Source organism: Notechis scutatus, chromosome 5 (genome assembly GCF_049901735.1).
Source record: "Notechis scutatus isolate UNSWTSFEM ecotype Mainland chromosome 5, rNotScu1.2, whole genome shotgun sequence".
NCBI classification, from domain to species: domain Eukaryota; kingdom Metazoa; phylum Chordata; class Lepidosauria; order Squamata; family Elapidae; genus Notechis; species Notechis scutatus.
The window spans coordinates 31,214,238-31,237,858 of record NC_142013.1 but is presented as its reverse complement, the minus strand read 5'-3'; the positions used below and the strand labels follow the sequence as shown (position 1 = coordinate 31,237,858).

The 23,621-nt window shown below is 35.2% G+C and overlaps 1 protein-coding gene across 6 annotated transcripts in view; it reads left to right on the top strand.

Moving 5' to 3' along the window:
* COL8A1 (collagen type VIII alpha 1 chain) overlaps positions 1-23,621 on the top strand; it is a 100,000-nt gene that overhangs the window by 42,458 nt on the left and 33,921 nt on the right. Inside the window, exon 2 of one of the 6 annotated variants that reach the window (XM_026681758.2) lies at positions 16,552-16,609. The exons of 4 other annotated variants lie outside the window; for them this stretch is intronic. The gene's annotated coding sequence lies outside the window, so the exon portion shown is untranslated. Of the gene's footprint in view, positions 1-11,580; positions 11,699-16,551; positions 16,610-23,621 lie in introns of all 6 variants that reach the window. One more of the 6 variants, XM_087966463.1, reaches the window with a different exon arrangement.

The following is a 23,621-nucleotide window of genomic DNA, read 5'->3' as shown; positions in this document are numbered from 1 at the left end:
CTTAGCCTCAATGAGTCAAAGAAGGGTTTAGGACTCAGCTGAAATAATGACTATTTGTAATAATTATTATTATTTATTAAGTTTCTATGCTGTTTACCTCAAGTCCAAAGCAACTCTGGGAAGTCTACAGTGTAGTAAAAATAGAAATATAAAAATTATAAATATACACCCAATTAAAATTGCAAAGACTTAAATACAAACAAACATAGAAAATACCACTAAGAGCAGAATGGAGTAGTACCTTCTCTGTCACAGCATAAACCATCCAAATCTACAGATTCTCATCAGGGATCCATGTCAACCAGCAGATTTCACCTTTGATTGCAAGAAGTTCCAAAGGACCATTCCAGAAAAAGCTCTCAGCTGATGAGGTCCTGACTGAAAATTGTTTGGCTGACGGGGTCCAGAATAGGCCCATTCTTCCAGAATAACTGAAGCAGGCCAACTCCACTGGAGTAAGATGATTCCTCAGTTTAACCATTGAGAAATTAGATATATTTAGAAAAGTACATTTTCTACATATCAAAGTAAAATTTAACTCACATTCTTATTATTTCACTAAATCTCATCCTGTTATCAGGCTTTATCAATAGTCAGTTGAGCAGTGCAACTTGAACTAGGTACAGTATATCTATCCATCCATCCTTTTCCTAAAGGTGCTTTTTCAAAAGGCAGATGGACTGTTTTTTCCTTGAGGAAGAAGATGGTTCACTTTTCGTTTTCATCTTCTTTTGCTTCCTCAGGAAAAAAAAAACCAGTCCAGTTACCTTTTGATAAAAGCTGCTCTTCATTCTGGTTCAGTGGTTGGGTCAAAATAAGCTGTTCTCACTGCATGCGCTAAAGATGCATAAGAAGCATTATGGGGAATTAAACTGTGCTTAAAGAAGATGCTCAAAGCAAGCATCATCAGTAAGTCAGAGTGGCTCAAAACATTTTTCTGAGGGAATCAAACAGAATCAAACAGTTTACAAGAATTTAAGGTAATGTGATGAAGCCCCTACAACTTCTGAAAGCAAGCTGTTCCACTGGTTAATTGTCCTCATTGTTAGGAAGTTTCTCCTTAATTCCAGCTTGCTTTTCTCCTTGAGTAGTTTCCATCCATTGTTTCTTGTCTTGTCTTCTGGTGCTTTGGAAAATAAGTTGACCCCCTCTTCTTTGTAACAGTCCCTCAAATACTGGAATATTGCTATCATATCACTCCTACTCCTTCTTTTCTCTAGACTGGCCATACCCAATTCCTGCAATCATTCTTTGTCTCCAGGCCCTTTAATCATCTTAGTTGCTCTTCTTTGCTTAGAACCACACAGGTTCTGTTAAAGGTACTTCAGTACAATGGACTAGGTCTTGCTACAGGCTTGTTTGGGGAATGTACATGGGCAGGCAGTATAACATCCTTACCTCTATTTCCAAGAGATAGGAATGTTTGAGGAACTGAGACTACTACTACCTTGCTTTGCTTTGTCTAACGAGAAGATCTAGCCATCTCCCCTGTTAGGAGGAAAAATGCCCCACCTGATCAGACCTGTGGAATGCTAATGGTAGCCTCATTCAGTCAATGTAACAGTAAAATATGATCAGGAGCTCATCTTGCTTAAATCTTGCCCTTGCTATACCACAATATCTGTGCCAGAACCATCAGCTTCCCTCTGTCTAATGGTAGAATCAGTTCTGAAAATGCAGTGAACTTAGAGGCTTTCCTTCCTCAAAGATGCTGGATGAATTCTAAATATGACTATTCTACAAGGGAGTGTATTTTTCAATTAAGGTCTGGATTGCAACAAAGCTCTGCTATTTGTATTTTGAAGAAAAGTATGCAGCATGTTGTAACAAATTTGTCCCTCGAGGCCTGGAAGCCTAAGATATGGAAAAGTGTAACAAGTGGCAAGTAAATTGCAGAAAATTGTTGGCGAGTACATTTCGTAATCTACTGCTAATGTAAAAATTCAATTTATTAAAGGCAATAAACACATAGACCAGTGTTATGCCAATATTATTATACAATTTCTAAGATTTAATGCTCCCACTGAATTTGTATAGCCTGAGGATTATGACTAAAATCCAGACAGATTCTGTTTCTGATTTGGAGCTAATCATAAAAATGAAGTAAGCATTCAAATGAGTCACATTTTGGAGAAAGACATGCATACAAAATCTACAAAAGTTACAGTCATGTTGGATTTTTAAAAAGCAAAATCCTATTAAAAACAAGCCATCTGGTTCCCTTCAAACATTTTCTACATTTTAATGCAAGATCTATATATCTAGTACTATCTGTTTCTCTCTGTGCCAGTCTCTGGATTCCTAAATAATACAGAGAATCCTAAAGATTTGTAGAAATGACCTTTAAAAATATCTTTCAGAAAAAAATTCCAATAATGTTCTAAACAAGGCTGAGAATTCTTAACGCTTACAAAATGACACTGGATGAGGGGGAGGGGCTTGAAAAATTGGAATAAAAAGTCTGAAAATGAACTGGCTGACTGGGTGGCTAACTGGCACTCAGGACAACATGTCTGTGTCCACAGATGAACCTTTTCGTGGGCCCTGGTTGTTAATTTTTTATAATTAAAAATATGAACTTGTTTTTAGGGGCCTTATATGCCAACACATGTTACCAGTTGTAACACTGACTAGACTGCTTCATCAGATCTGGCCCCAAAGAAATCTGGCCTGAAAGAAAGCACAGCAGCCTATTAATCTTGTATCCAGCCACTTTCATAGTATCAGTATTAAAATGCAAAGCCTTCAATAGCTCCACTTCCTGAAGGAAAGACCTCCAGTTATACAGTACCAAGCTCCAAGAGACATGCTTTCCCTGAGAGCTCCTGATTTTAGTAACTATGCACAGTTGTGCTTCTTTCCAGAGAAGCCTTTCTGGCAAAATGATTTTCTTCTTCTTTGCTCACCCCCCCCCCCCAACATTTCTTTCCTATTATTGTTTTAAATCTATTATGAAACATTTAAGACACTTCAATTGTTTTTTAATTAAAAGTATATATAGTAAGTGATCTTAATCAACAACAGTAAGAATAACTTAGGCACCATAGAATCTTTTACTCTGCTTGTTATGGGTCTGGATACCAGGTGAGCTGCCAAATTGTCCACTCCTATCTTCTTCTGGGTAAATGCCCAAGCATGCAAACTTGGACTGTTGAGACAAACAGGACCATTGGCCAACTCCTTGATAATCAGAATAACAGAATAACAGAGTTGGAAGGGACCTTTGAGTATTCCACCTCAATCTCCTGCTCAAGCATGAAACCCTGTACTGTTTCAGACAAATGTTATCCAATCTCTTATTTAAAAACTCCTGCATTGAAGCACCCACAACTTATGGAGCTAGTTGTTCCACTGATTTATTGTTCTAACTGTTCAGCTGCCTAACTAAAGGAATTTCTCCTCAGTTCTACATTGGTTCTCTCCTTGATTACCTTTCATCTATAGATTTTTGTCCTGCCTTTGGGTGCTTTGGAGAATAGGTTGATCCAGTGGTGGGATTCAATTTTTTTTACTACTGGTTCTGTGGGCGTGGCTTGGTGGGCGTGGCTTGGTGGGCATGGCAGGGGAAGGATACTGTAAAATCTCCAGTCAGACGTGGTATTTTCCAGTTCCCCTAACTACTCAAAAATTCTGCTACCGGTTCTCCAGAACTGGTTAGAACCTGCTCTGGGCTGATCCCTTCTTCTTTGTGGCAGCCACTTAGAAATTGGAATGATCAGAGGGTATATGCAGGAATGATCAGTCTTTCTGTTCAATCTTTCTTATTTCCAACAAGTTTATCCTTCTTGGACTCAGGAAGAAAGAGACATGTGTCAAGCATGATTTCAGACGATGCCCTCTCATTTCAGTTTTGAAGTACAACTAAAAAGAATTTGGATTTTGTTGTGAGGATGGAACACCAGCTTCCAAATTTGTCTTCATAGCCTGAGATAATTATTACTGAAAGCTGCCTTTTTCTTAGTTAGCCTATTGTCCACCGTACAGTATATTGAATACTGTACTAGCCCAGGTCCCAACACGCGCGCGCCAGCTACCATGCGCTGGCGCCGCCTCTTTTGAAGCCCGTGAGCCGGGGCCACCGGCCCCACAGGACCCGTGGCGGGGCCGCCCACAAAGAGGGGGTGAGCTTCCGGTGAAAGCCACCCCGCTCCCATCCGGTGGCACCGAGCCTTTCACAAAGAGGGCCCACGAGGCACGGCCCCAGACGGCCGGGGCTATAGCCTATTGTCTATTTTGCTGAAAATAAATTTCTAAGAGACTTCCATCTAGATTTCAGAGAGTCTTATATTCAGCATTCCCAAGAAATCCAAAATTGAATCTAGTAAGCAAAGTAATGATGTACCACAACCACTGCAACTGATGTACTTTCACTAAGGAAACCATTACTCTGGATATGTGGTTTGGCAGTGCTGTTCTAAAGAAAAGTATGCATGCTGTTGTAAAAAAAAAAAAGGAGAGAAAAAGAGCTAAAATAATTATTTTAATGTTGAACTTCCAGAAGTCTCTTCTGCAAAAGAAACATATAAGCAATGAAATAGCAAACTTTTCTTATTATTCTGTAATTACTTGAGCAGAACAGAAAGCACGTTTGGTGAGATGAGAAATGGAGCAAAATGAAAGTACATAATAAACCTCTAAATGCCTCATGAGAAGCCTCTCATCAAACCACATTTGTTTTTTGTTTTTTTAAAAAAAAATTTTTATTGTTTTAACAACAAACAAAAACACATAAAACATAAGACATAAAACATAAAAGCATCATCATCCTTCATAAATTTACAAACAGTGTATCGGTTGGTTTACCACTTTTTTTTGTGCATCCATTTCATAGTCTCCATTGTAGTTGTGTTACAAAATAGCTCATATTATCAATCAACAATTATATAGCCTGATATCATTATTAAACAATCATTCGACTATAATTTTATTAATTCATACTTTAACGAGATAACTATGGTTTACTTAATTTATTTTATAGCAAATCATAAAGTCATACCAAGTCTATCTTAATAAAATTTTGTAAAGATACTATCAAAGAAAAAAAAAAGTTTATATTCATTATTTCCTAAGTTTCAAAATATTCTATTATTATATTTTATTATCTAACCATTGATAGAAAAGGTCCCAAACTTCATAGAATTGTTTATCTTCTTGTTCTCTAATTTCAAATGTCAATCTACTCATTTCAGCACATTCCAGTATTTTCTTGATAATTTCTTCCTCTGATGGTATTTTCTCACTCTTCCAATTTTTAGCAAATACAATCCTAGCCGCTGTTAATACATTTACAATCAAATACTTCAAATTTTTATTATATGTATCAGGTAAGATTCCCAATAAAAGATCTCTGGTTTCAAATCTATATGTTTCTTTGTCATTTTTTCCAACCATATGCAATTCTAGTCCAATATTTTCTAGCGTCCTCACAAGTCCACCACATATGGTAATATGAGCCAGGTATCTGATGACATTTCCAACATTTTTCAGATTTATTCTTGAACATTCTTGCTATTCTTGTCGGGGGAAAGTGCCACCTGTAAAACATCTTATACAAATTTTCTTTATATGCTGTTGACATTGTCATTTTATAATTTTGAGACCACAATTTTGCCATTTCTCTATCAAACCACATTTGTTAATGTAAATAAGATGATTAAACGGTTACACAACAGGTTTCTCCAGTATTTAAATATGAATAGCCGAAAAACTAAAGAGGACTTTGCTAAATGGAAATCTCATTTTTATTTCATCAGCCACAAAGTAGATCACAAAGTAATGGAGAGGGAACGTAACCAGTAAAAGGGCTACTTTTCTTAAAACGAACCCATAGTACAGTGGGGAAGGAGTCATTTTAGGACACTCTGCTTGCTCCATTCCCATCTGAAATTCTTTCCTATCCTTTAGGAAATAAGAAAGAAGTTTTAGTTATAATGGTGTGTACAACTAAAGTGACAATTCCTTGAAAAGCTGCTGTTACACTCCAAAAATCTGTAAGTAGTCACATAATCACCCCATGACCTTTTCACATGTACATATTAAATAGTTATGTGTGAAGCAATGTGTCACATGACATCCCATTAATATATATTTGTGAAAATCACCCTTGAACCAAAGTTTAGAATAAATTTTTGTGTGTGGAGGAGACCTGTTCCAAGTCAGCAATATTGGCAATTTATGATTTTCCTTTTTTTATCTCAGTCCTGAATATTAACTCCACCTCTTGAGTATTGTTCAGAGTTTTAGCCATCATACCTTTTATACAAGGATACTATGCAGCTTTGGAACATGAAGGGGGGAAAAGTAACTTTATTTCGAGCAGGATAATAAAGGAAAAGCTACAACCAGTGAGGGGGTTTAACTCTGGGTGAAAAGCTAGTTTGGAAGCATATAAAATTATCCATAAAAATTATCAACACATAAGATCTCAGGTTTATTGAGATGAAAAGGAGAGAGAGTTTAGACTAATAAAAGGATGTCTTTGTTTATGAAATGCTTAGTTAGACTATAGATTTTGTTGTCATCTGATATTGGTGACAGCTGAAAAATTGGATGATTTTAAAAGGCAGTTAAATAAATAGAATATAGAATTCTTTATTGGCCAAGTGTGATTGGACACACAAGGAATTTGTCTTGGTGCATATGCTCTTAGTGTACATAAAAGAAGATACATTTGTCAAGAGTCAAGAATCATAAGGTACAACACTTAATATTCATAGGGTACAATAAGCAATCAAATCATACTAGGAAACAGTCAATATAAATCATAATGATACAAGCAACAAAGTTACAGTCATACAGTCACAAGTGGCAGGGGATGGACAATGACTGATGAGAAGATTAATAGTAATAGTAGTGCAGATTTTGTAAATAGTTGGACAGTGTTATGGGAATTATTTGTTTAGTGGAGTGATGGTGTTTGGGAAAAAAACTGTCCTTGTGTCTAGTTGTTCTGGTGTGCTCTGTAGTATCGTTTTGAGGGTAGGAGTTGAAACAGTTTATGTCCAGGATGTGAGGGGTCTGTAAATATTTTCACAGCCCTTTTTTTGACTCATGCAGTATACAGGTCCTCAATTGAAGGCAGGTTGGTAGTAATTGTTTTTTCTGCAATCCTAATTACTCTCTGGAGTCTGCGTCTGTCTTGTTGGGTTGCAGAACCAAACCAGACAGTTATAGAGGTGCAGAAGATAGATTCAATAATTCCTCTGTAGAACTGTATCAGCAGCTCCTTGGGCAGTTTGAATTTTCTGAGTTGGCGCAGAAAAAACATTCTTTCTTGTGCTTTTTTGATGATGTTTTTGATGTTAGGTGTCCATTTTAGCCCTTGTGATATGTTAGAACCTTGAAATTTGAAGGTCTCTACTGTTGATACTGTGTTGTCTAGTATTGTAAGAGGTGGTAGTATGGGAGAGTTTCTTCTAAAGTCTACAACCATTTCTATGCTTTTGAGTTTGTTCAGTTCCTCCCATCTGTATGCGGATTTGTTGTTGTCTCGAATGAGACCAATCATAGTTAGCAGGTCAATTAATAGTATCAATAGTTATATACAACACTCTAAATCATGCACTTGATCTCTCAGGGCTTTTCTGATGTTCATTATATCTTTGGGGAAAAGGAAATCTTTGAGGCAAAGAGAAGTGCTTCTGTGACATATTTGTTTTAATTTGGATGTGCCTATTACATTATTTCTTAAACTATTATTCGATTCTGAAAATTTCAGCTTTCATGACTTTACCGAATACTGCATCATTTTGTTCTAGACTGCAGTTACCCAGAATTTCTAAGGAAACTAGATCTTCCCCCATGCTTTCTTTTTTGTAAGTGTATTATATAATAGAGGTATTATATCACAAATAATTAACTTCAGTGATACTAAAACACTGAATCCTGAAATTACCTACACAGACCTTTGTTCTAGGACTAATTTTCAGTGTCAAAAGTCAGGTGCCCTTTGTTCAGTTATTTATTATATTTTTATATGCTGCCTTTATTTTTTTTCTACCATGAAACCATTATACTTAGCCAAATGCATGCTGAACAACTATGTCTTGTTCACAGCTACTTTTTGTTAGCTAGGGTGTTTTCAAAGTTTTCCAAGAAGCATCAGAGTGTAAGTATTCAAATGGAAGCCAGGTATTAAAATGGTATTGGATTTATTTTGTGTAAAGCTCTTCCAAGTGTAAAGGGAGCCAGCAAAAGTCTATACTTACATGTAGGGACAAAAATGCAACTTTGGTGCGAAGGTCAGATAGGAATAAATGATATCAAAGATGTTTTGTGACTAAAATGAATGGCGGATTCCAAAGTCTAAAGAACAGGAAAACCAAAATGAGCCTCCAGGTCACTCATTTAATAGAACTCTTCTTTGTTTTTGGATTTTTTTTTCCACTAGAAAGAGGAACCTGGGAACATCCTGAGGAGAAGGCTGGTTTCCCTGACAGCTTTGGATAGTGGCCTAAAGAAACAAAAGAGGGACATTTTGTCTCAATTCTAGTGCAGAAATTCAAATATCAACAGAAATAAACAGTTATTACCTCGAAGGAATTCTTTATTTTTTTCCTATATGTTAAATTTAAAAGCATTTTTTTAAAAAAATAATCATTTTGGGATTCTAAACATTAAACATCATTAACATCATTTAATTTCCAAAAGAATTATGATGAGTATTCCAGGTTGTATATGTGGGGATCCAAAAGGAGAAGTATACTCATATTCTTAATATTGTATTCTTTTGTTGATAAACAGAATGAAGATCTTTTAGATTTACAAATGTTAGCTGGGTTAGAGCTTTTCCACATTATCACTCTAGTGATTTGTTGTGTTACCTTAAATGTAGCACTGAAACATATGTTTCCTTTTATCTAGGGGTGTGATTCAAATTTTTAACAACTGGTTCTGTGGGAGTGGCTTAGGTGGTGGGAGTGGCTTGGTGGTCATGTGACTGGGTGGTCATGGCTTGGTGGTCATGTTATTGGCTGGGTGTGGCCAACTCAATATCACTCACATCAAGGCACGCATCTCCTCGCCTGGCCTCTCAAGACTGTGGGGATGCTGCAACAGTCGTAAGTGTGAAAAATGGTCATAAGTCACTTTTTCAGTGCCATTATAACTTTGAATGATCACTCCACACAAGCAAAGTACCAGCAAAGGAGGGGGGGGAAACTCCAGAGAAGTTCCTGAGGAAGGAAGTCTCGTCCTGCCAAGAATGTAACAAGGGTTAATGGAGAGGCAGCTTCTGTAAGCAAAACCAGAATGTTTCCTTCCTGCCCTCCTTACAGGATTAGGCCAGTAATTTTTTCTAAAACCAATTCTCTGAACTGCTTAGAATGTTAACAACCAGTTCTACAGAATAGGTGCGGACTGGTAGAATCCTACCCCTGCTTTTATCATAGATGAAAAGAGAAGATGCACACTTCAGATTTGCTGAGAAACAATAACTGCCATACAAAGAATATTATATAAGCTAAATTGTAGGGAGAAAAAACTAAATCAAGATATGAATAAATAGAAGGATATCTTTTTGCATCTACCCTTTCAAATCTGAAAATTATAACATGACTTGCTATAATTGATTACTGTATAATTGGACTTGACCCAATTATATTAAATCATTGACTGTAATATAATTTATAATAATAGGAAGGAGTATTTGCCTACGATGTATGCAAACAATTCAGGAACAAGAATTTTATTTTAGAAATATAGCTAATACTTATGAGATTCAGAGTTGGTGTTTTCCAGAAATCCTTGGACAAAGTGCCTCCTTCTAAATTGCTAATATAGGGTAATCAGATACTGAATAACAGGGATGGTTTGGTCTATTTGCCACTTTGGAATCTTATATGCACCTCTGACACTATGAGAAATTAAAATGGCAGTTAGAAAGGGAAGATGGGGAGGCAACATAGCATACATACTAGAGGTGGTATTCAGAAGGTTCTGACCAGTCCTGGAGAATCGGTAGTGAAAATTTTGAGTAGTTCAGAGAACCGGCAAATACAATCTCTGACTGGAGATTTTACAGTATAATTCCCCTTTCATGCCCACCAAGCCACGCCCACAGAACCAGTAGTAAAAAAATTTGAATCCTACCACTGATACACACACACACACACACACACACACACACACACACACACACACACACGTAAACTAAGATGTATATGAAGCAGGAAGAAAAGGAGATGTTAAAATACTCTGAGTTTTTTGCCTTTTCTGCTTCCAAAAGAAAGCTGGTTATTTAAAACAAAAACCCCAGGGTTGTTGTCATGCACATCTGCAAAAGTATTGTCAGTTCCAAATCTGGTCTAGATCCAAGCTGGATGAGATTTCTTAGCAAAAAACCCTAAGCCTTGCCAAACCAACTGAGGTGACCTCACATCAATAAAGCAATCAATGGCACAGTGTTAAAACTTAGGAAGAGGGGAATGCTTCTCTAAGAAACTACTTATAAATAATAGAGAACAGTGATAGCAAATGAAGAATTTCAAAATATAGTGTGAATCATAGCTGAAGTCTACGGGAGATAGTCTACAGCTTTCTTAATAGTTTTCCTCCTAATACATGGAGTGCATTGTGTAGATGTGCTATTCTTGTGTTTTAATGACTTATTGCAATTTTACTATAAAGGGAAAAATCCCAAAGGACATTGAAGTGTAAGTGTTATACTCTGGGCATGGGTGCAAGGAACGGAGACGAGGCAGTGAACAGTGAACTTCAACTCTTTATTAACGACCAGGAACAGAGCAAAAACCCTGGGCAGCAGCAGCTCTTTTATAGGGCTGGCTGCTGTCCCCTTAACCAATGACTTACGTTAAAACGTTTAAATTGTACCCAATGAGAGATGTTCCGTTAATAGCCAATCAGGTTGCTCCGTAAGGACCAATCCCAGCTCGCTATCCACGGACCAATCAAAAGTGCAGGATTACGAGCCTGCTTTTCTATCAAGGTTGTCAAGCTTTATTAAAATACGTTTATGTTAGTTCATAACAGTAAGGGTTTTGGTCATTGAGATAAACTCTAGGAATGTAAGTCATTTTTCATAACTATTTATGGAGTGAAATTATATTCAATTTCAAACAACTGCACTAAGAGAAAAGTCTAAAACATTTCTTTTTGGCTATAGAGCAGTGTTCTCACGTTCAGAAACTTTAAGATGTGTGGACTTTGTGCTGGATGGGAAATTCTGGGACTGAAGTCCACACATCTTAGAGTTTTTGAGGTAGAGACATTGCTTTATACTATGATTTTGCTGGCCTTTAACATAAAATCTAAGGCACACTATACACTGTATATATCTAATGTACAATTCAGATACTTCTGTACTTTTGAGTTAGAGTTCTATAGGGTTTAGGAGATCAGAGTGACCCTTTTATAAAGAGCAGAAACAACAAAAGGAGAGCAATTTCTACCCTTACTGGCATAGTTGTCCCTGCACTGCACAACCCAAGAATAGAGCCACTGTAAAACTGAGAAATTGTATGCCAAGAACTATGAAAAATAGGAAAATGAAAAACATAATTAAATTTTAAAAATTGAAGTGGAAAACAAATAGCATTTTGCAACTGTATTTTTTAATTACAGTGCCCAGTTTGTACTCGTGTTATAAAATTATACAATAAAAAGATGGAGACCATGAAGTTGGGTCAAATTAGCCAATTCAGTTGTTATCCAGTCTCTGCTTGAATCCATTAACTGAAATGTAAGTACAACCATTCTTGGTAACTGACATATTGTTCAACTGTTATTATTGTTAGGGAGGATTTTTTAAATTTTCAAACATTAAATTTTGAAATTTTATAAAATGATTATGGATTGGGGAGTAAAAAAAAATATTTGAAAAAATGCTGCAGCAAACTATTTCCTTATCAGAAAGCTACTTATAAGTGAAATCCCTAGATGTTGAGTTCAAATCAAAGGATACTTTACTTTTATATTTATATTATTAACAGTAGTATTGGCAATGCCACTATAACAGCTGTCAGGGAATCCACGACACTTCTAGGTGACACTTACAAAAGCCACAAAATATTTTTTAATTTAAAAAAATGATTTACATTTTGTAATTCAGTTTTTTCAGTATTTAGTATTTCAGATTTCAACTCGTAAAAACTTGGAGTAAGGGTGCTGACATTTCATATAAAATTGTGTGATAAAACCCAGCTGCTTTCTAAGATTGCTGGTCTAAGTTGAAAAAAGGCCCGTTCCAAGCACTACAGTTAAAATAGTGTTACTTGCAAGACAAATGTCCTATGTCACGTTAAATGTCATGAATACCTATAAGAATCCAAGAGTTCATAGAGATAATGGGAAGAGTTTTGGCAGGATCCCTAGATATGGTATCTGCTCTTCTCTGAACTGAAATTGTTAGAATTCTCTGAGGAAAAAGAAAAGACCTGGCTATAAAACCAGTCTACATCTATATCATGATTAAGTCATTAAATGCTGGTTAACCATGTAGTTTAGTTCCACATGATTTTAATTGACATAATTATTTTATTAAGTATCTTTCCAAATATCTAGCCAACAACCATATAAGTCAGTTAAGTAAGTTGTTCAATCCTTTCCTGACTTACTCATAATGAAATTCTTGAAAGTTTAATCAGTGATTTTAATGGAAAAGAGATAGGTCAGTTTATATTCATATTTCAACAAGTCAATTTATTTTTATTTATTTTTCTCATTTCCAAGGTTTGTATTAAGATTACATAGAACAAATGCCATGTTTTTCCTCCTCATTATTGTCTCCTAGCATTCAAGAATGTAGACTGACACATATACAGCTGTAGAAAAACAAGATTAAACACAGTGTATTATGTCCATAGAAATTTCTAACTAAAATACATTACAATTTCATTTGTTGTATATTTCTATTGCATGCATGGTAAACTATTTTGTTTTACATGAATATAAATTAGAATTGTTAGTTGAACATGCAAAAAAGTAATAAAAAGATTTAACATTTTAATTTTAAATATGTCTATATCTTGTGTTGTTGTTTACATTTTACATTTTTATATTTTATATATTTTGCATATTTCAAATAGTAAGCAAAAATAATTTACTGGAATTCAAGTAAATGTGCATTTGAAAAAGTATTAGTTTGGCCTGAAAATTCCCCATTACCATTAGTAAACTTTGTAGATATTAATAGTAACTGACCATAAACTTCTTTATATAATTGTTATCAAGATTATGTCTGTGCAGAGCTTTGTATATTTATGTTGAAATTATAACATTCATACTAATTTATATCGTGCCTTTATTTTTTAAAAATAACTCAAGATGGTGAATATGCTTATATTCCTTCCTCCTCCTATTTTCCCCACAATCATATGAGGTGGATTGGGTTAAGAGAGAGAGTGACTGGCCCAAAGTCATCCAGCTGGCTTTCATGCCTAACGCAGAACTAGAACTCGCAATCTCCTTTTTTCTAGCCTGGTGCCTTAACAACTAGATCAAACCATCTGTTATACAATATATCTAAATAAAATAGAGATAGAGACAGACACATAGTCTGTTATTGATCATTGCCCTAACATTCTCCAAATGTTCTCTTTCTAATTCCAAATTAAATCTTTGCCAAATATTTTGGTGTGAGGAAGCTTTTGGTGAGTGTTTCCCCTTCATCTGGACTACAACTTTTTCTTTTTTTCCAATAAATTTTTATTATTTTCCACCAGTACAAATCTTAGTTACTTTTTCAACAACATTGATATCCATATATAATATTGTCTTATACTTTAATATCTATTCATACCTATCTTAGTATATATTATCTTTGTTTATAATTAATCATCTACACATGTTGCCTTTATATTACAGTTATTATTATACATCTTTAATATTGTCTTATTCTTTCAACATCTATTCATACCTATCCTTAATACTTATATTACACTTATACATCTTTGATCCTTCTGTCTGTCCTATTATATCTTGTGTATCACTTTCTTGAGAATTCTTATTTAATCATCTTTTCTAATTCTTATCTCTCTTTTTCTGTACTATCATGTACCATTACATGTACCATCTATGCCAAATCGAGTAGTTTTCTGATTCTTCTTTTTCTTTCATTTTAAGTGTGAGCATGTCCATCTCAGCACAGTCTGCTATTTTTTGTATAATTAACTCTTCAGTTGGAATCCTCTGCTCTTTCCACATTTTCACATAAGCTATTCTGGCCGCTGTCAATATGTGTAAAATTAAATATTTAATCTTTTTTGGATATTGTTTTTGAATAATCCCAAGTAAATAGATTTCCGGTTTGAATTCAATTTGGCATCCAATAATTTCTGGTGTCCACTTCCTAATTTTATTCCAATAGGTCTTGGCCAGAGGGCATAGCCACCACATGTGATAGTAAGTATCATCAACTTGTTGGCATTTCCAACATTTTGGATTGGTGTTCGGATATATCTTGGCTAATCTTGTCGGGGCTAAGTACCATCGATAGAACATTTTATATAAATTTTCCTTGTATGGTGCGGCCGTTGTTAATTTATAATTTATACTCCATAATTTTTCCCACTCATCTAAATTTATATTATAACCGAAATTCCGCGCCCATGCCATCATCTTATTTTTTTACTCTTTCTTCTTCCATTCTAAAATCTAGCAAGTATCTATAAGCTTTGGATATAATTTTTTTCTCTGGTCCAATTAATATCTTTCCAATTGATTTTGTTCCATATCAAACTCAAATTCTTCTGAATCTGTTTTGTATCTGTTTTGAACTTGGAGATATGGCCACCAATCAATTGTAATTCCTCATTCTTTTCATTCTTGATTTGATTTTAATCTTCTTGATTTGATTTTAATCTTCCTTTTAATCAGCTCTCAATTATTCCAAGCGTCATGAGAATTTTCTCCTGTAATTTTCTATTATTTACATCTTGCCAATTGGTTATCTTTGTTGATAATCCACGTTGGGTATTGTAGGGAATAAATGGCAACTTGTTTACTTCTTTAGTGCTGTTCACTGTCTCTCAGATGTTTGCTATGTTTTGTGCATGTTTAAAAGAGCCAGCCACTTAATATTCACCCTAATAGTATTCAGGAGTTACGCCTGAACAAGAACCCATGCAAAGAGGGACAGACCTACACCACATGATTATCGTGCCCAGTGGTGGGGTTCAAATTTTTTTTACTACCGGTTCTGTGGGTGTGGGTTGGTGGGCATGGCAGGGGAAGGATACTGTAAAATCTCCAGTCAGAGGTGGTATTTGCTGGTTCTCCAAACTACTCAAAATGTCTGCTACCAGTTCTCCAGAACTGGTCAGAACCTGCTGAATACCACCTCTGATCGTGCCCAACCTTCCTATCTTGAACAGCCCCAAATAATGGCCGCTGAACCTCTGCTGGAACACATGTGTTGAAAGATAACCCATCTTCTCCTGTATAATTGATACCACTATCATACTGACCTCTCTATAATGAAGGTTTTTTTCCAACATTCTGAATGTTTAGGTAATCCTCAGCTTATGGCCACAATTGGAACAAGAATTTCTATTGCTAAGAAAGGCAGTTAAGTGAGTTACATCCAATTTTATGTCAATTTTTGTCACCAAAAGGCAAAAATCAACCATAAATCACTTTTTTCAGTTGCCTTGTAAGTTCAAACAGGTTGCTAAACAGATGATCGTAAGTTGTGAACTACCTGTACCCATCCTGCAATTTAAATCCATTATTTTGTATCCCTGAACTATGTGGTCACAGAAAGCAGATTTTAATCTGCTATGTCATTCTTTGTGATTACATATCCCCACAAACTCCGCTTCTTAGGAATATATCTTCTCAACTATTTGAATACTTCTTTCGATAACTTTTAATTCCATGTCCATCCTCATTGGTCTTCACTAAACCAGCTTCTTAAAGGATGGTGCTTACAACTGAACATAACACTGAAGGTGGACTGACCAATGCAGAACAAAATTGAATGATTTTGAAATGATACTTCTAATGGTGCAGCCTAAAATGTTATTTGTCTTTTCTCTAGTCACCTTATACAGATCATCCATTTTCAGTTTCTTCTGAAATCTTTTTCATGAAAATCAAGACAGGTGTTTCCTGTTACTGTGCAATGATTTTTTTTGCTTGTTTCCTATATAAAGAACTTTACATTTGTTTTTGTGTACCCTATGATAGCTTCTGCTACTGCATCCACTTTTTTCCCCATTAGGGGGCGTGCATAAGTGCACCAACGTGCCTACTGTCCCTGTCCTATTGTTTCTTTTATTTTTTATTTTTCTTATGTGTATCCATGTATTCATAACTATGTTTTTACTTATATCTATTATCTTGTAAACAATTGACAAAAATAAAAAAATAAAAAATAAAAACTTGTTTGTAAATGTAATTTGGATGTTTCCATTTGTTTCTTATTCCTGTTGTCATGTTTCCCTTTGATTTGAAATGAATCCTATGTATCATTGCCAAAAGGTTTAGTAAAATAACCCAAACCCCGCCTTAAATATCTTTCTCCTCTTCCTCTTCTTCCTAATATTCTTTCTACTATCTTCTCCATTTATTAACATCAAGTTTTCCTTCATGCAGTTCAAGAATTTCTTTGAAGGACTATACTGGGATAATCTTGTCTTCCAACAGATGTCTGGTAATTATTATTCCCTGTTTCTACTGCTTTTATCATGAAGTTGCCCAATTTGTTTCTATGACCTTCTGAAGCCAATTTAAAATGTTGGTTCTCCTTGCCAAAACAATTTTCCAGATAAATCTGACTAGATTTGCCAAACTAGATTGCAACAAAATTTCCTGTTGTCATTTTATATAGATAATTCTTTTGCACTATTTGGTAGATTTTCACTTAAAAACCATGACAACTTGGGTTGTAGAGGATTTTATTTTAGGTTAGTTTTTTCTGAAATATAACTTTTGGTTTTGGCTAATTAGTAAAATGCAGAACTCAGATTTATATAAAAGTGCACGTGTTGATATTTTTAAAGTATTTCCTGCAACATAAGTCATAATACACTTCAGAAGAATGGGGAAAATCACCTTCAGATGGGCTATATTTTTATGACTAATTAAGATTACAATCTTTAAACCGAACATAGACTTTCCTGCAGACTATTCTCTGAAGTGGAACACATATAAAGATAGATACAACTTCTTTTTTTCAAGAACTGTTATATAACTAATGTATTAAAAACTTCATTTGTTACTATGGTATTGTCTGTATCATTCATAGTACATAATCTAAAACATTCAAATTTTGTGTTCTAATGTTACAAACATTCTTTGGGTGATTTATTTTACTAGACTTATCTTTTAGCAAGCACATTTAGAATTAACCAGTCCAGGTAATATTGCTGTTGGTTAGTGTTTAATTCCTTTCCGCAACCCCAGAGAAATAGAAATATTTGTATTTAAATAAAATGGCTACTATAACAGATTTGCTGATATGTAAAGGGCATTACAAACTCCAGAGGTATTTCTAGGAAACAAACATCATTGAACACTGACAAAAATTCAAAAGTTGAACACAGAAACCATAATCAGTCATGATGATGTGTTAAGAGGAAAACAAAATGATTTTATGAAAATGTCTGTCTGAAGTAAATGCATTCAACTTCATTCAGAATTAGGGTAGCACAGACAGTTTACATATGTTTAGATCTCCGAATGTCCTTTTTATTGGTTTGATTATATTCTTGAGGTTTATTCAAAGGCACAAAGCTATAACAAACAATTGTCCATTTTTATTTGAGAAGAAACTGCAATATTTACATAGTAATACTTATACTCTTGGACAGAAGAAGGCCAATATCTATCTACTTATTTACCTCATCTTTAGTAGCTACTCCTGACATATAAAGATGAATGCAAGGACTTACAAAATACAGAGAACATCTGCTAGGCATAGATGTGAAATGCCATATAAAATACAAAGTGAAGATGTAGAGTAGCTCTTTTATTTTTATTTTATTTTTTAGTAAGCAACTTGTGTTTAGTTTGTGGTGGCTCTAAAATTGTTTTGCATGCTGTATCTAGTTTTCAGTTTGCCAAAAGGCCATCTAGACTAGGGTGCAAAACATAAAAAACAATTGCCTATGTGATTTAGTGACTAGCTTAATTGATAGGGAAAATCAGTTTCAAGTCTCCACTTAGGAGCTACTGTTTATTGCATCCTATTTCTTTCTGGATTTGAAACTGTCTTTAAGAGGACACAGGCCAAGATAATTTATTAGGCATGGCCACCATTTCCAATCCATAGCATTTGGAAGGTATTAAATCTATCTTGGTAGAGAGGCATAGGCATCTGGAAGAGGAATAAAGGTGGTAAAGGAAAACAGTTTGTAACAATACAAACTTATTCCTTATAGACTTGTGTGTGACATCGTGATACAAGTAGAAAAGGATGAGCTTGCATTATGATGTTACAATGCACCTTTTGGCATCATCATGGGTAGGAACAGATGTCTAAACAGATAGGTTGATAGGTAACTAAATGTCAGGTTCAAGGTACCAAGAATGACACAATGAGTAGTTTCTTTATTTCTGTTTGCCTATAGACAAGAATCTTGCCAGACTAAAGTACACTCTGCAGAACTATCAGATAAATCCTGTGAAAGGTTTAAAGAAGCATCCCTTCTGGGTCTCTTTCTGCATACCAAGGATTCAAGGCTGATTTGTCTCTTAGGTCCCTGGAAAAAAGCTCCTTCCTCCTCCACCTAGATTCCACCGCAATGAATGTTTAAACCTATTTATTCCTTAGTGTTCAATGTACCATACTAACCCAAGAATACAGTAATGTGAAATCAGACTGCATTCTAGAAATGGGCAAGTATTCAGAAATGTTAATAAGATACTGCTCTGATTCCTTTATGCACATCCATACAAAGCACAGTAGATTGATTGTTCATGGCTTTCAGTAGTAAGAAGTGATCTTTGGCAACAAGATCACTTCTTACTACTGGTAAGAAATAGTAAGACTACTACTTTACCAATCCTAGTAAAAAATGTATGTAACCTAATGTACACTCCCATGAATGTATGAGTAGCTACAATCTAATGGCTGAAATATCAATTCAGTTGCCAAAGTAAATAATAATGCTTCTCTAACACCATAATTCTTGACTCCTTAATCATTTATATTACTAATATGCAGTATGGAAAGGATCTTAGAACAAATGTGGGATTCATTGTAAGGGCACTGTAGGCCAGTAATTTAAAGTTCAACTATTCAGTTTCTTATTACTTGACTGTAGCCAACTTGCAGATTCATTTTGATAGGAAGTGTATTCATCTCTTGCTACAGTTCTTTGAAGCAAAGCATCTAGTTGTGGGAATATTCTAATTCAGAGAAGGGCTTATATGCATCCAACAGCAGGAACAATATTTTCTGTAACTTTGGATACTCTAAGACTGAAAGAAATTGTGTAGCTATTGTCTCTCTTCAATAGCAGGGGTTTTTGTTGCTTTGTTTTATTGATAGGGGAAAAGTGATGTGCAAAGTAGAAGCAAAAAATACAATATCACTGTAATAATTTCAAAATTGAATTGAATTGACTGTGCCATTCTATGAATGAGGTGGAATCATTAAAGAATGAAATCATTCCAAATCTGACTTCTATTATCCCACTTACTTGGTCCGTACAAATGCTGTTATAAAGTTTTTTGGAAATGCATGATATTAGAAAATGTGTATTCAGGTATTCTTAAATTCTGAAAATAAGTTATCAAACTTTACTTTCAAGTTTTCTTTATTCTAAAAGTAAAGAACAGTTATCAAATGTAATGTTATATATGAAATTTTATAAAAATAATTCTAGAATTCAAAAAATATTACTCCACTGGATTTTCAAGGTAGAAAAAAAATCACACCCCACTATTAATAAGCATGTCTTTAATAGATAATAAAACCACATCAAATGGATTGGATATCAAGATAGAATGTCTGGGTTCTTACAACAATGGAATACTTTAAGCTAGGGGAAAGGCAAAGTAAAGGGTATACTATAATATGTAATATTGTGCATATTCCTATAAGATTTTTATTATGTTACTTAATTTATAAAATAGGATTTATCAAGTCAGCATCTTGGATTAAAAACTGAGGAAATAAAATATGGCTCCTCCTCTTTTGCCAGGTTTTAGAATAAACAAACATTGTTATGACTATTTCAGAGGATCAGTGTATTTTGGGTGTAGCTATATTTAAACATTTAACTATGCATTTTTTTTTAGAATAACAGATTTTTAACATTTAGATAATTTAAAACTGAATGAAAAATAAAGGAATAAATTGAGGTGTGTGTGTGTGTGTGTGTGTAAGAACTGGGCATGGTAGAGCAGATATATATGCTATGTAATGTAAATCTCCTCAAGTCAAGCTCCATTACATGTGATAATATTGATCCAGCCATATCTTTTTCTAGCAGAGTGCCAGTGGTTGTAGGAAGGGTAAGCAGGTAAAAATGGAATGTGCGTGTACTGTAATCCATTCCTGTCTAGTACTTGAAATTCAGCCATGATTGGATAGACGCTGTCTTTAGAAATAGTTTATACCATGAGACCAAATGCAAATGAAATATGGAACAAATAAATGTTAACTACTACTATGCAATTACCCATGTTTCCCTGAAATTAAGACCAGGTGCTTATTTTCTTTTGAGATCCAAACTAAGCACTAGGCCTTATTTTGGGGGGTGTCATGTACAAGAGGCCTACTTCTGCTTGTTCAAGATGGGGTAGGAGGCCACACAGTGCACCAGTGCCACCACCATGAGACAGGGGGATGGGCTGTCCCATGCACCCTGCACTGGCTTACCTTAGGGCCCCTACAGACAGGCCCCTGACACCTGCCTCTTCTCACGGCAGTGGGCTTATATTAGGCACACACGTAAAAAACATGATAGGTTTTATTTTCAGGATAGGTTTTATTTTGGGGAAAACAGTATTAGTTTTTGGAATGGATAATTATAGCAATTATTTGCTACAATTCTCTAGATCTAAATCTAAATGCACCCATTCACCATCATGTTGGCTCCTAATATTATAAAATTTTGTAGTGTGATATGTGTTTAAATTATGAATGCTGAATAAATAATATGCAAAAATAAGGTGTGAAAGCTTGAGGCTGTTGAGGTAATTCCCCATTAGGAGAATGAGCACACACAGGGAGACGTAGTGAGAGTGGGTGAAGAATAACACACAAACAGCACACAGCTACACTGTATAGTAAAATGTAGGTTTTTACTTCCAATAAATATTTAAGCAAAGTCCAAACAAGCAGTCCAAGTCATTCACAGTTAAAGCAATCAGTTTTCAGTCTAGGGATAATCGAAGTAACAAAGTCCAGTATCAAAAACAGTTCAGTAACAGACTTACATCAAATCCAAGAATAACAGTCAATAAAAACAGCAACACTCTCCAGAACAACAGAACAGGAACTAAGTCAGGTTTCTGGCTCCATCTTATGGCCATTTGAGGAACCACACCCAATTACAGTTTTAGCATTCTCTTAAAGAAACAGTATTAAAATGTCTATCCTGGTTTATATATTTTCCAACCCAACTATTAGGTGACTTACATTCCTAACACAGGCTAAGATTACTTCTTGCAGATGTAAACATTTTGATTACATCTGGTAGGAAAAGGTTCCACATAAAAGCATTGGGTCAAATAATATTTGATAAACACAATTAGCAATTTGTGAGTAGGAATGGACTTTATGAACTGAATTAAAAGATTATTGAAATTAATTAACAGAACTATTGCAGAAAACCATCAGTATGAAACATTAAGAATTAGTATTACTTATAGAATATTGTATGTAATTGAAATTCTGGGTTCAATTCAAGATGCTGTTTATCTTGTTTAAAACTCTAAATGACATGGGGGCCAGGTTATTTCAGGGACTGCTGTTTCCTGAAAGTATCTACCAGTCTTACCAAGTGAGAGAGGGTGTTTGTGCTCTATAGCCCTTCCATTAAATGTTGCCATCTGGTGGGACCTTGAAGACAGCTTTTTCTATGGATGTCCCAGCTCTTTGGAACAGTCTGTACCAGGGGTGGGATTCAACTGGTGTTACTACTGGTTCAGTGACTATGTTTTGCTTCACGCATGTGTGTAAAAAAACCCATCAGCTGTGCCACCTTGACAGCTAAAAAACGCTGAGCACAGGCGTGCGGCATTTGAAAAATGCCTCTTTTTTCCTGCTTTTTCAAACTCAGCCATGCTGCGCAAAGCAGCTGAGGTTGAAAAAGCAGGAAATAAAGGACAGGTAAGAGCCTAGGGGGGCGGGGGGGCAAACAGCAGCAAAAACAGAACCGGTTCGGTGTCTGCTGCTCTTCAGAATTGGGCAGAAGTGGTAGCATCCCACCCCTGGTCTGTACTCTGAGATTCAGAGGGCCCCCATGCTATTGGTTTCCAGAACGCTGGCTCTTCAACCCATTGGAATGTGGAAGTGAAAAACGTAAACGTAGAGTCAGTGATATGTTGTGTCACTCTGATGAGATAAACACAGAGGTGGTATTCAGCAGGTTCTGACCAGTTCTAGAGAACCAGTAGCAGAAATTTTGAGTAGTTCGGACAACCGGTAGTGGAAATTTTGAGTAGTTCAGAATACCACCTCTGACTGGCCCCACCCCCATCTATTCTCTGCCTCCCAAGTCCCAGCTGATTGGCTGGGTCTTCTTTTGTTGCCCTGCACAGGAGAAAGGGATTTTACAATATCCTTCCCCTGGAGTGAAGTGGGAATGAAGATTTTACAGTATCCTTCCCTGTCATGCCCACCAAGCCACGCCCACAGAACCAGTAGTAAAAATATTTGAATCCCACCACTGGATAAACAATATTGTTACGGTGGTTGGGAATTATGGTTAATATGGCTTTATGGAAGGTAGTTGTAAATCACCCATTATAACCATGCTTAAGAAATAAGTTAGTAAATAAATAAACTTAAATAAATAAACTTTCAAAAGAAAGAGCAAGAAAAAAAGGCAGGATACCCACTATCTAAAGAAACATTGCAGGATTGTTTCCTTCACCAGAAAAATTCTAAATTTTTAAATCATTGCACTGATCCAAATAAGTGCAAAACGTGGGTGCTATTGTTACATGCTTAAAATATCTGCTGATCTTAAGCAGCAATTTAAACAGGGTATTCAAAATTTGTAGTCTAGTTCAGTTTTTATACAACTATTCATAAAAAAATGGGATTGTCCTGCTAACTCTTTATAATCTGAATTATTTCCAAAATTGTCTGTCAAAGTTTCCATCCCAAGCAAACATTGTTTTCTCTCTGAACAGTTCAATTTAGACAAGGAATCTATTGTATTTTATTGTATTAAACATGACTGCTTTAATGATTAAATTCATCACTTTTAGAAATTGCTAACATTTTTTATTTGCCAGATTATTTTATTATTTGTGAATATGACCCAACAGAGTTTAAACAGTTTACTAAGCTGCTATGAATGTTGTTTTATCTACAAGCTACATAATTGCAGACGGTCCATCTGTTATTTATGTCAATTTATTACAGAATAACTGATGAACATAGTGTTCTCAGACAGCAATCCTAAACTTGCTAGTAATGTCTCACTACAGGCGATGGGACATAGTTTTGAGTACTGCCCTGCACAAAATTCAATTCCTACTTG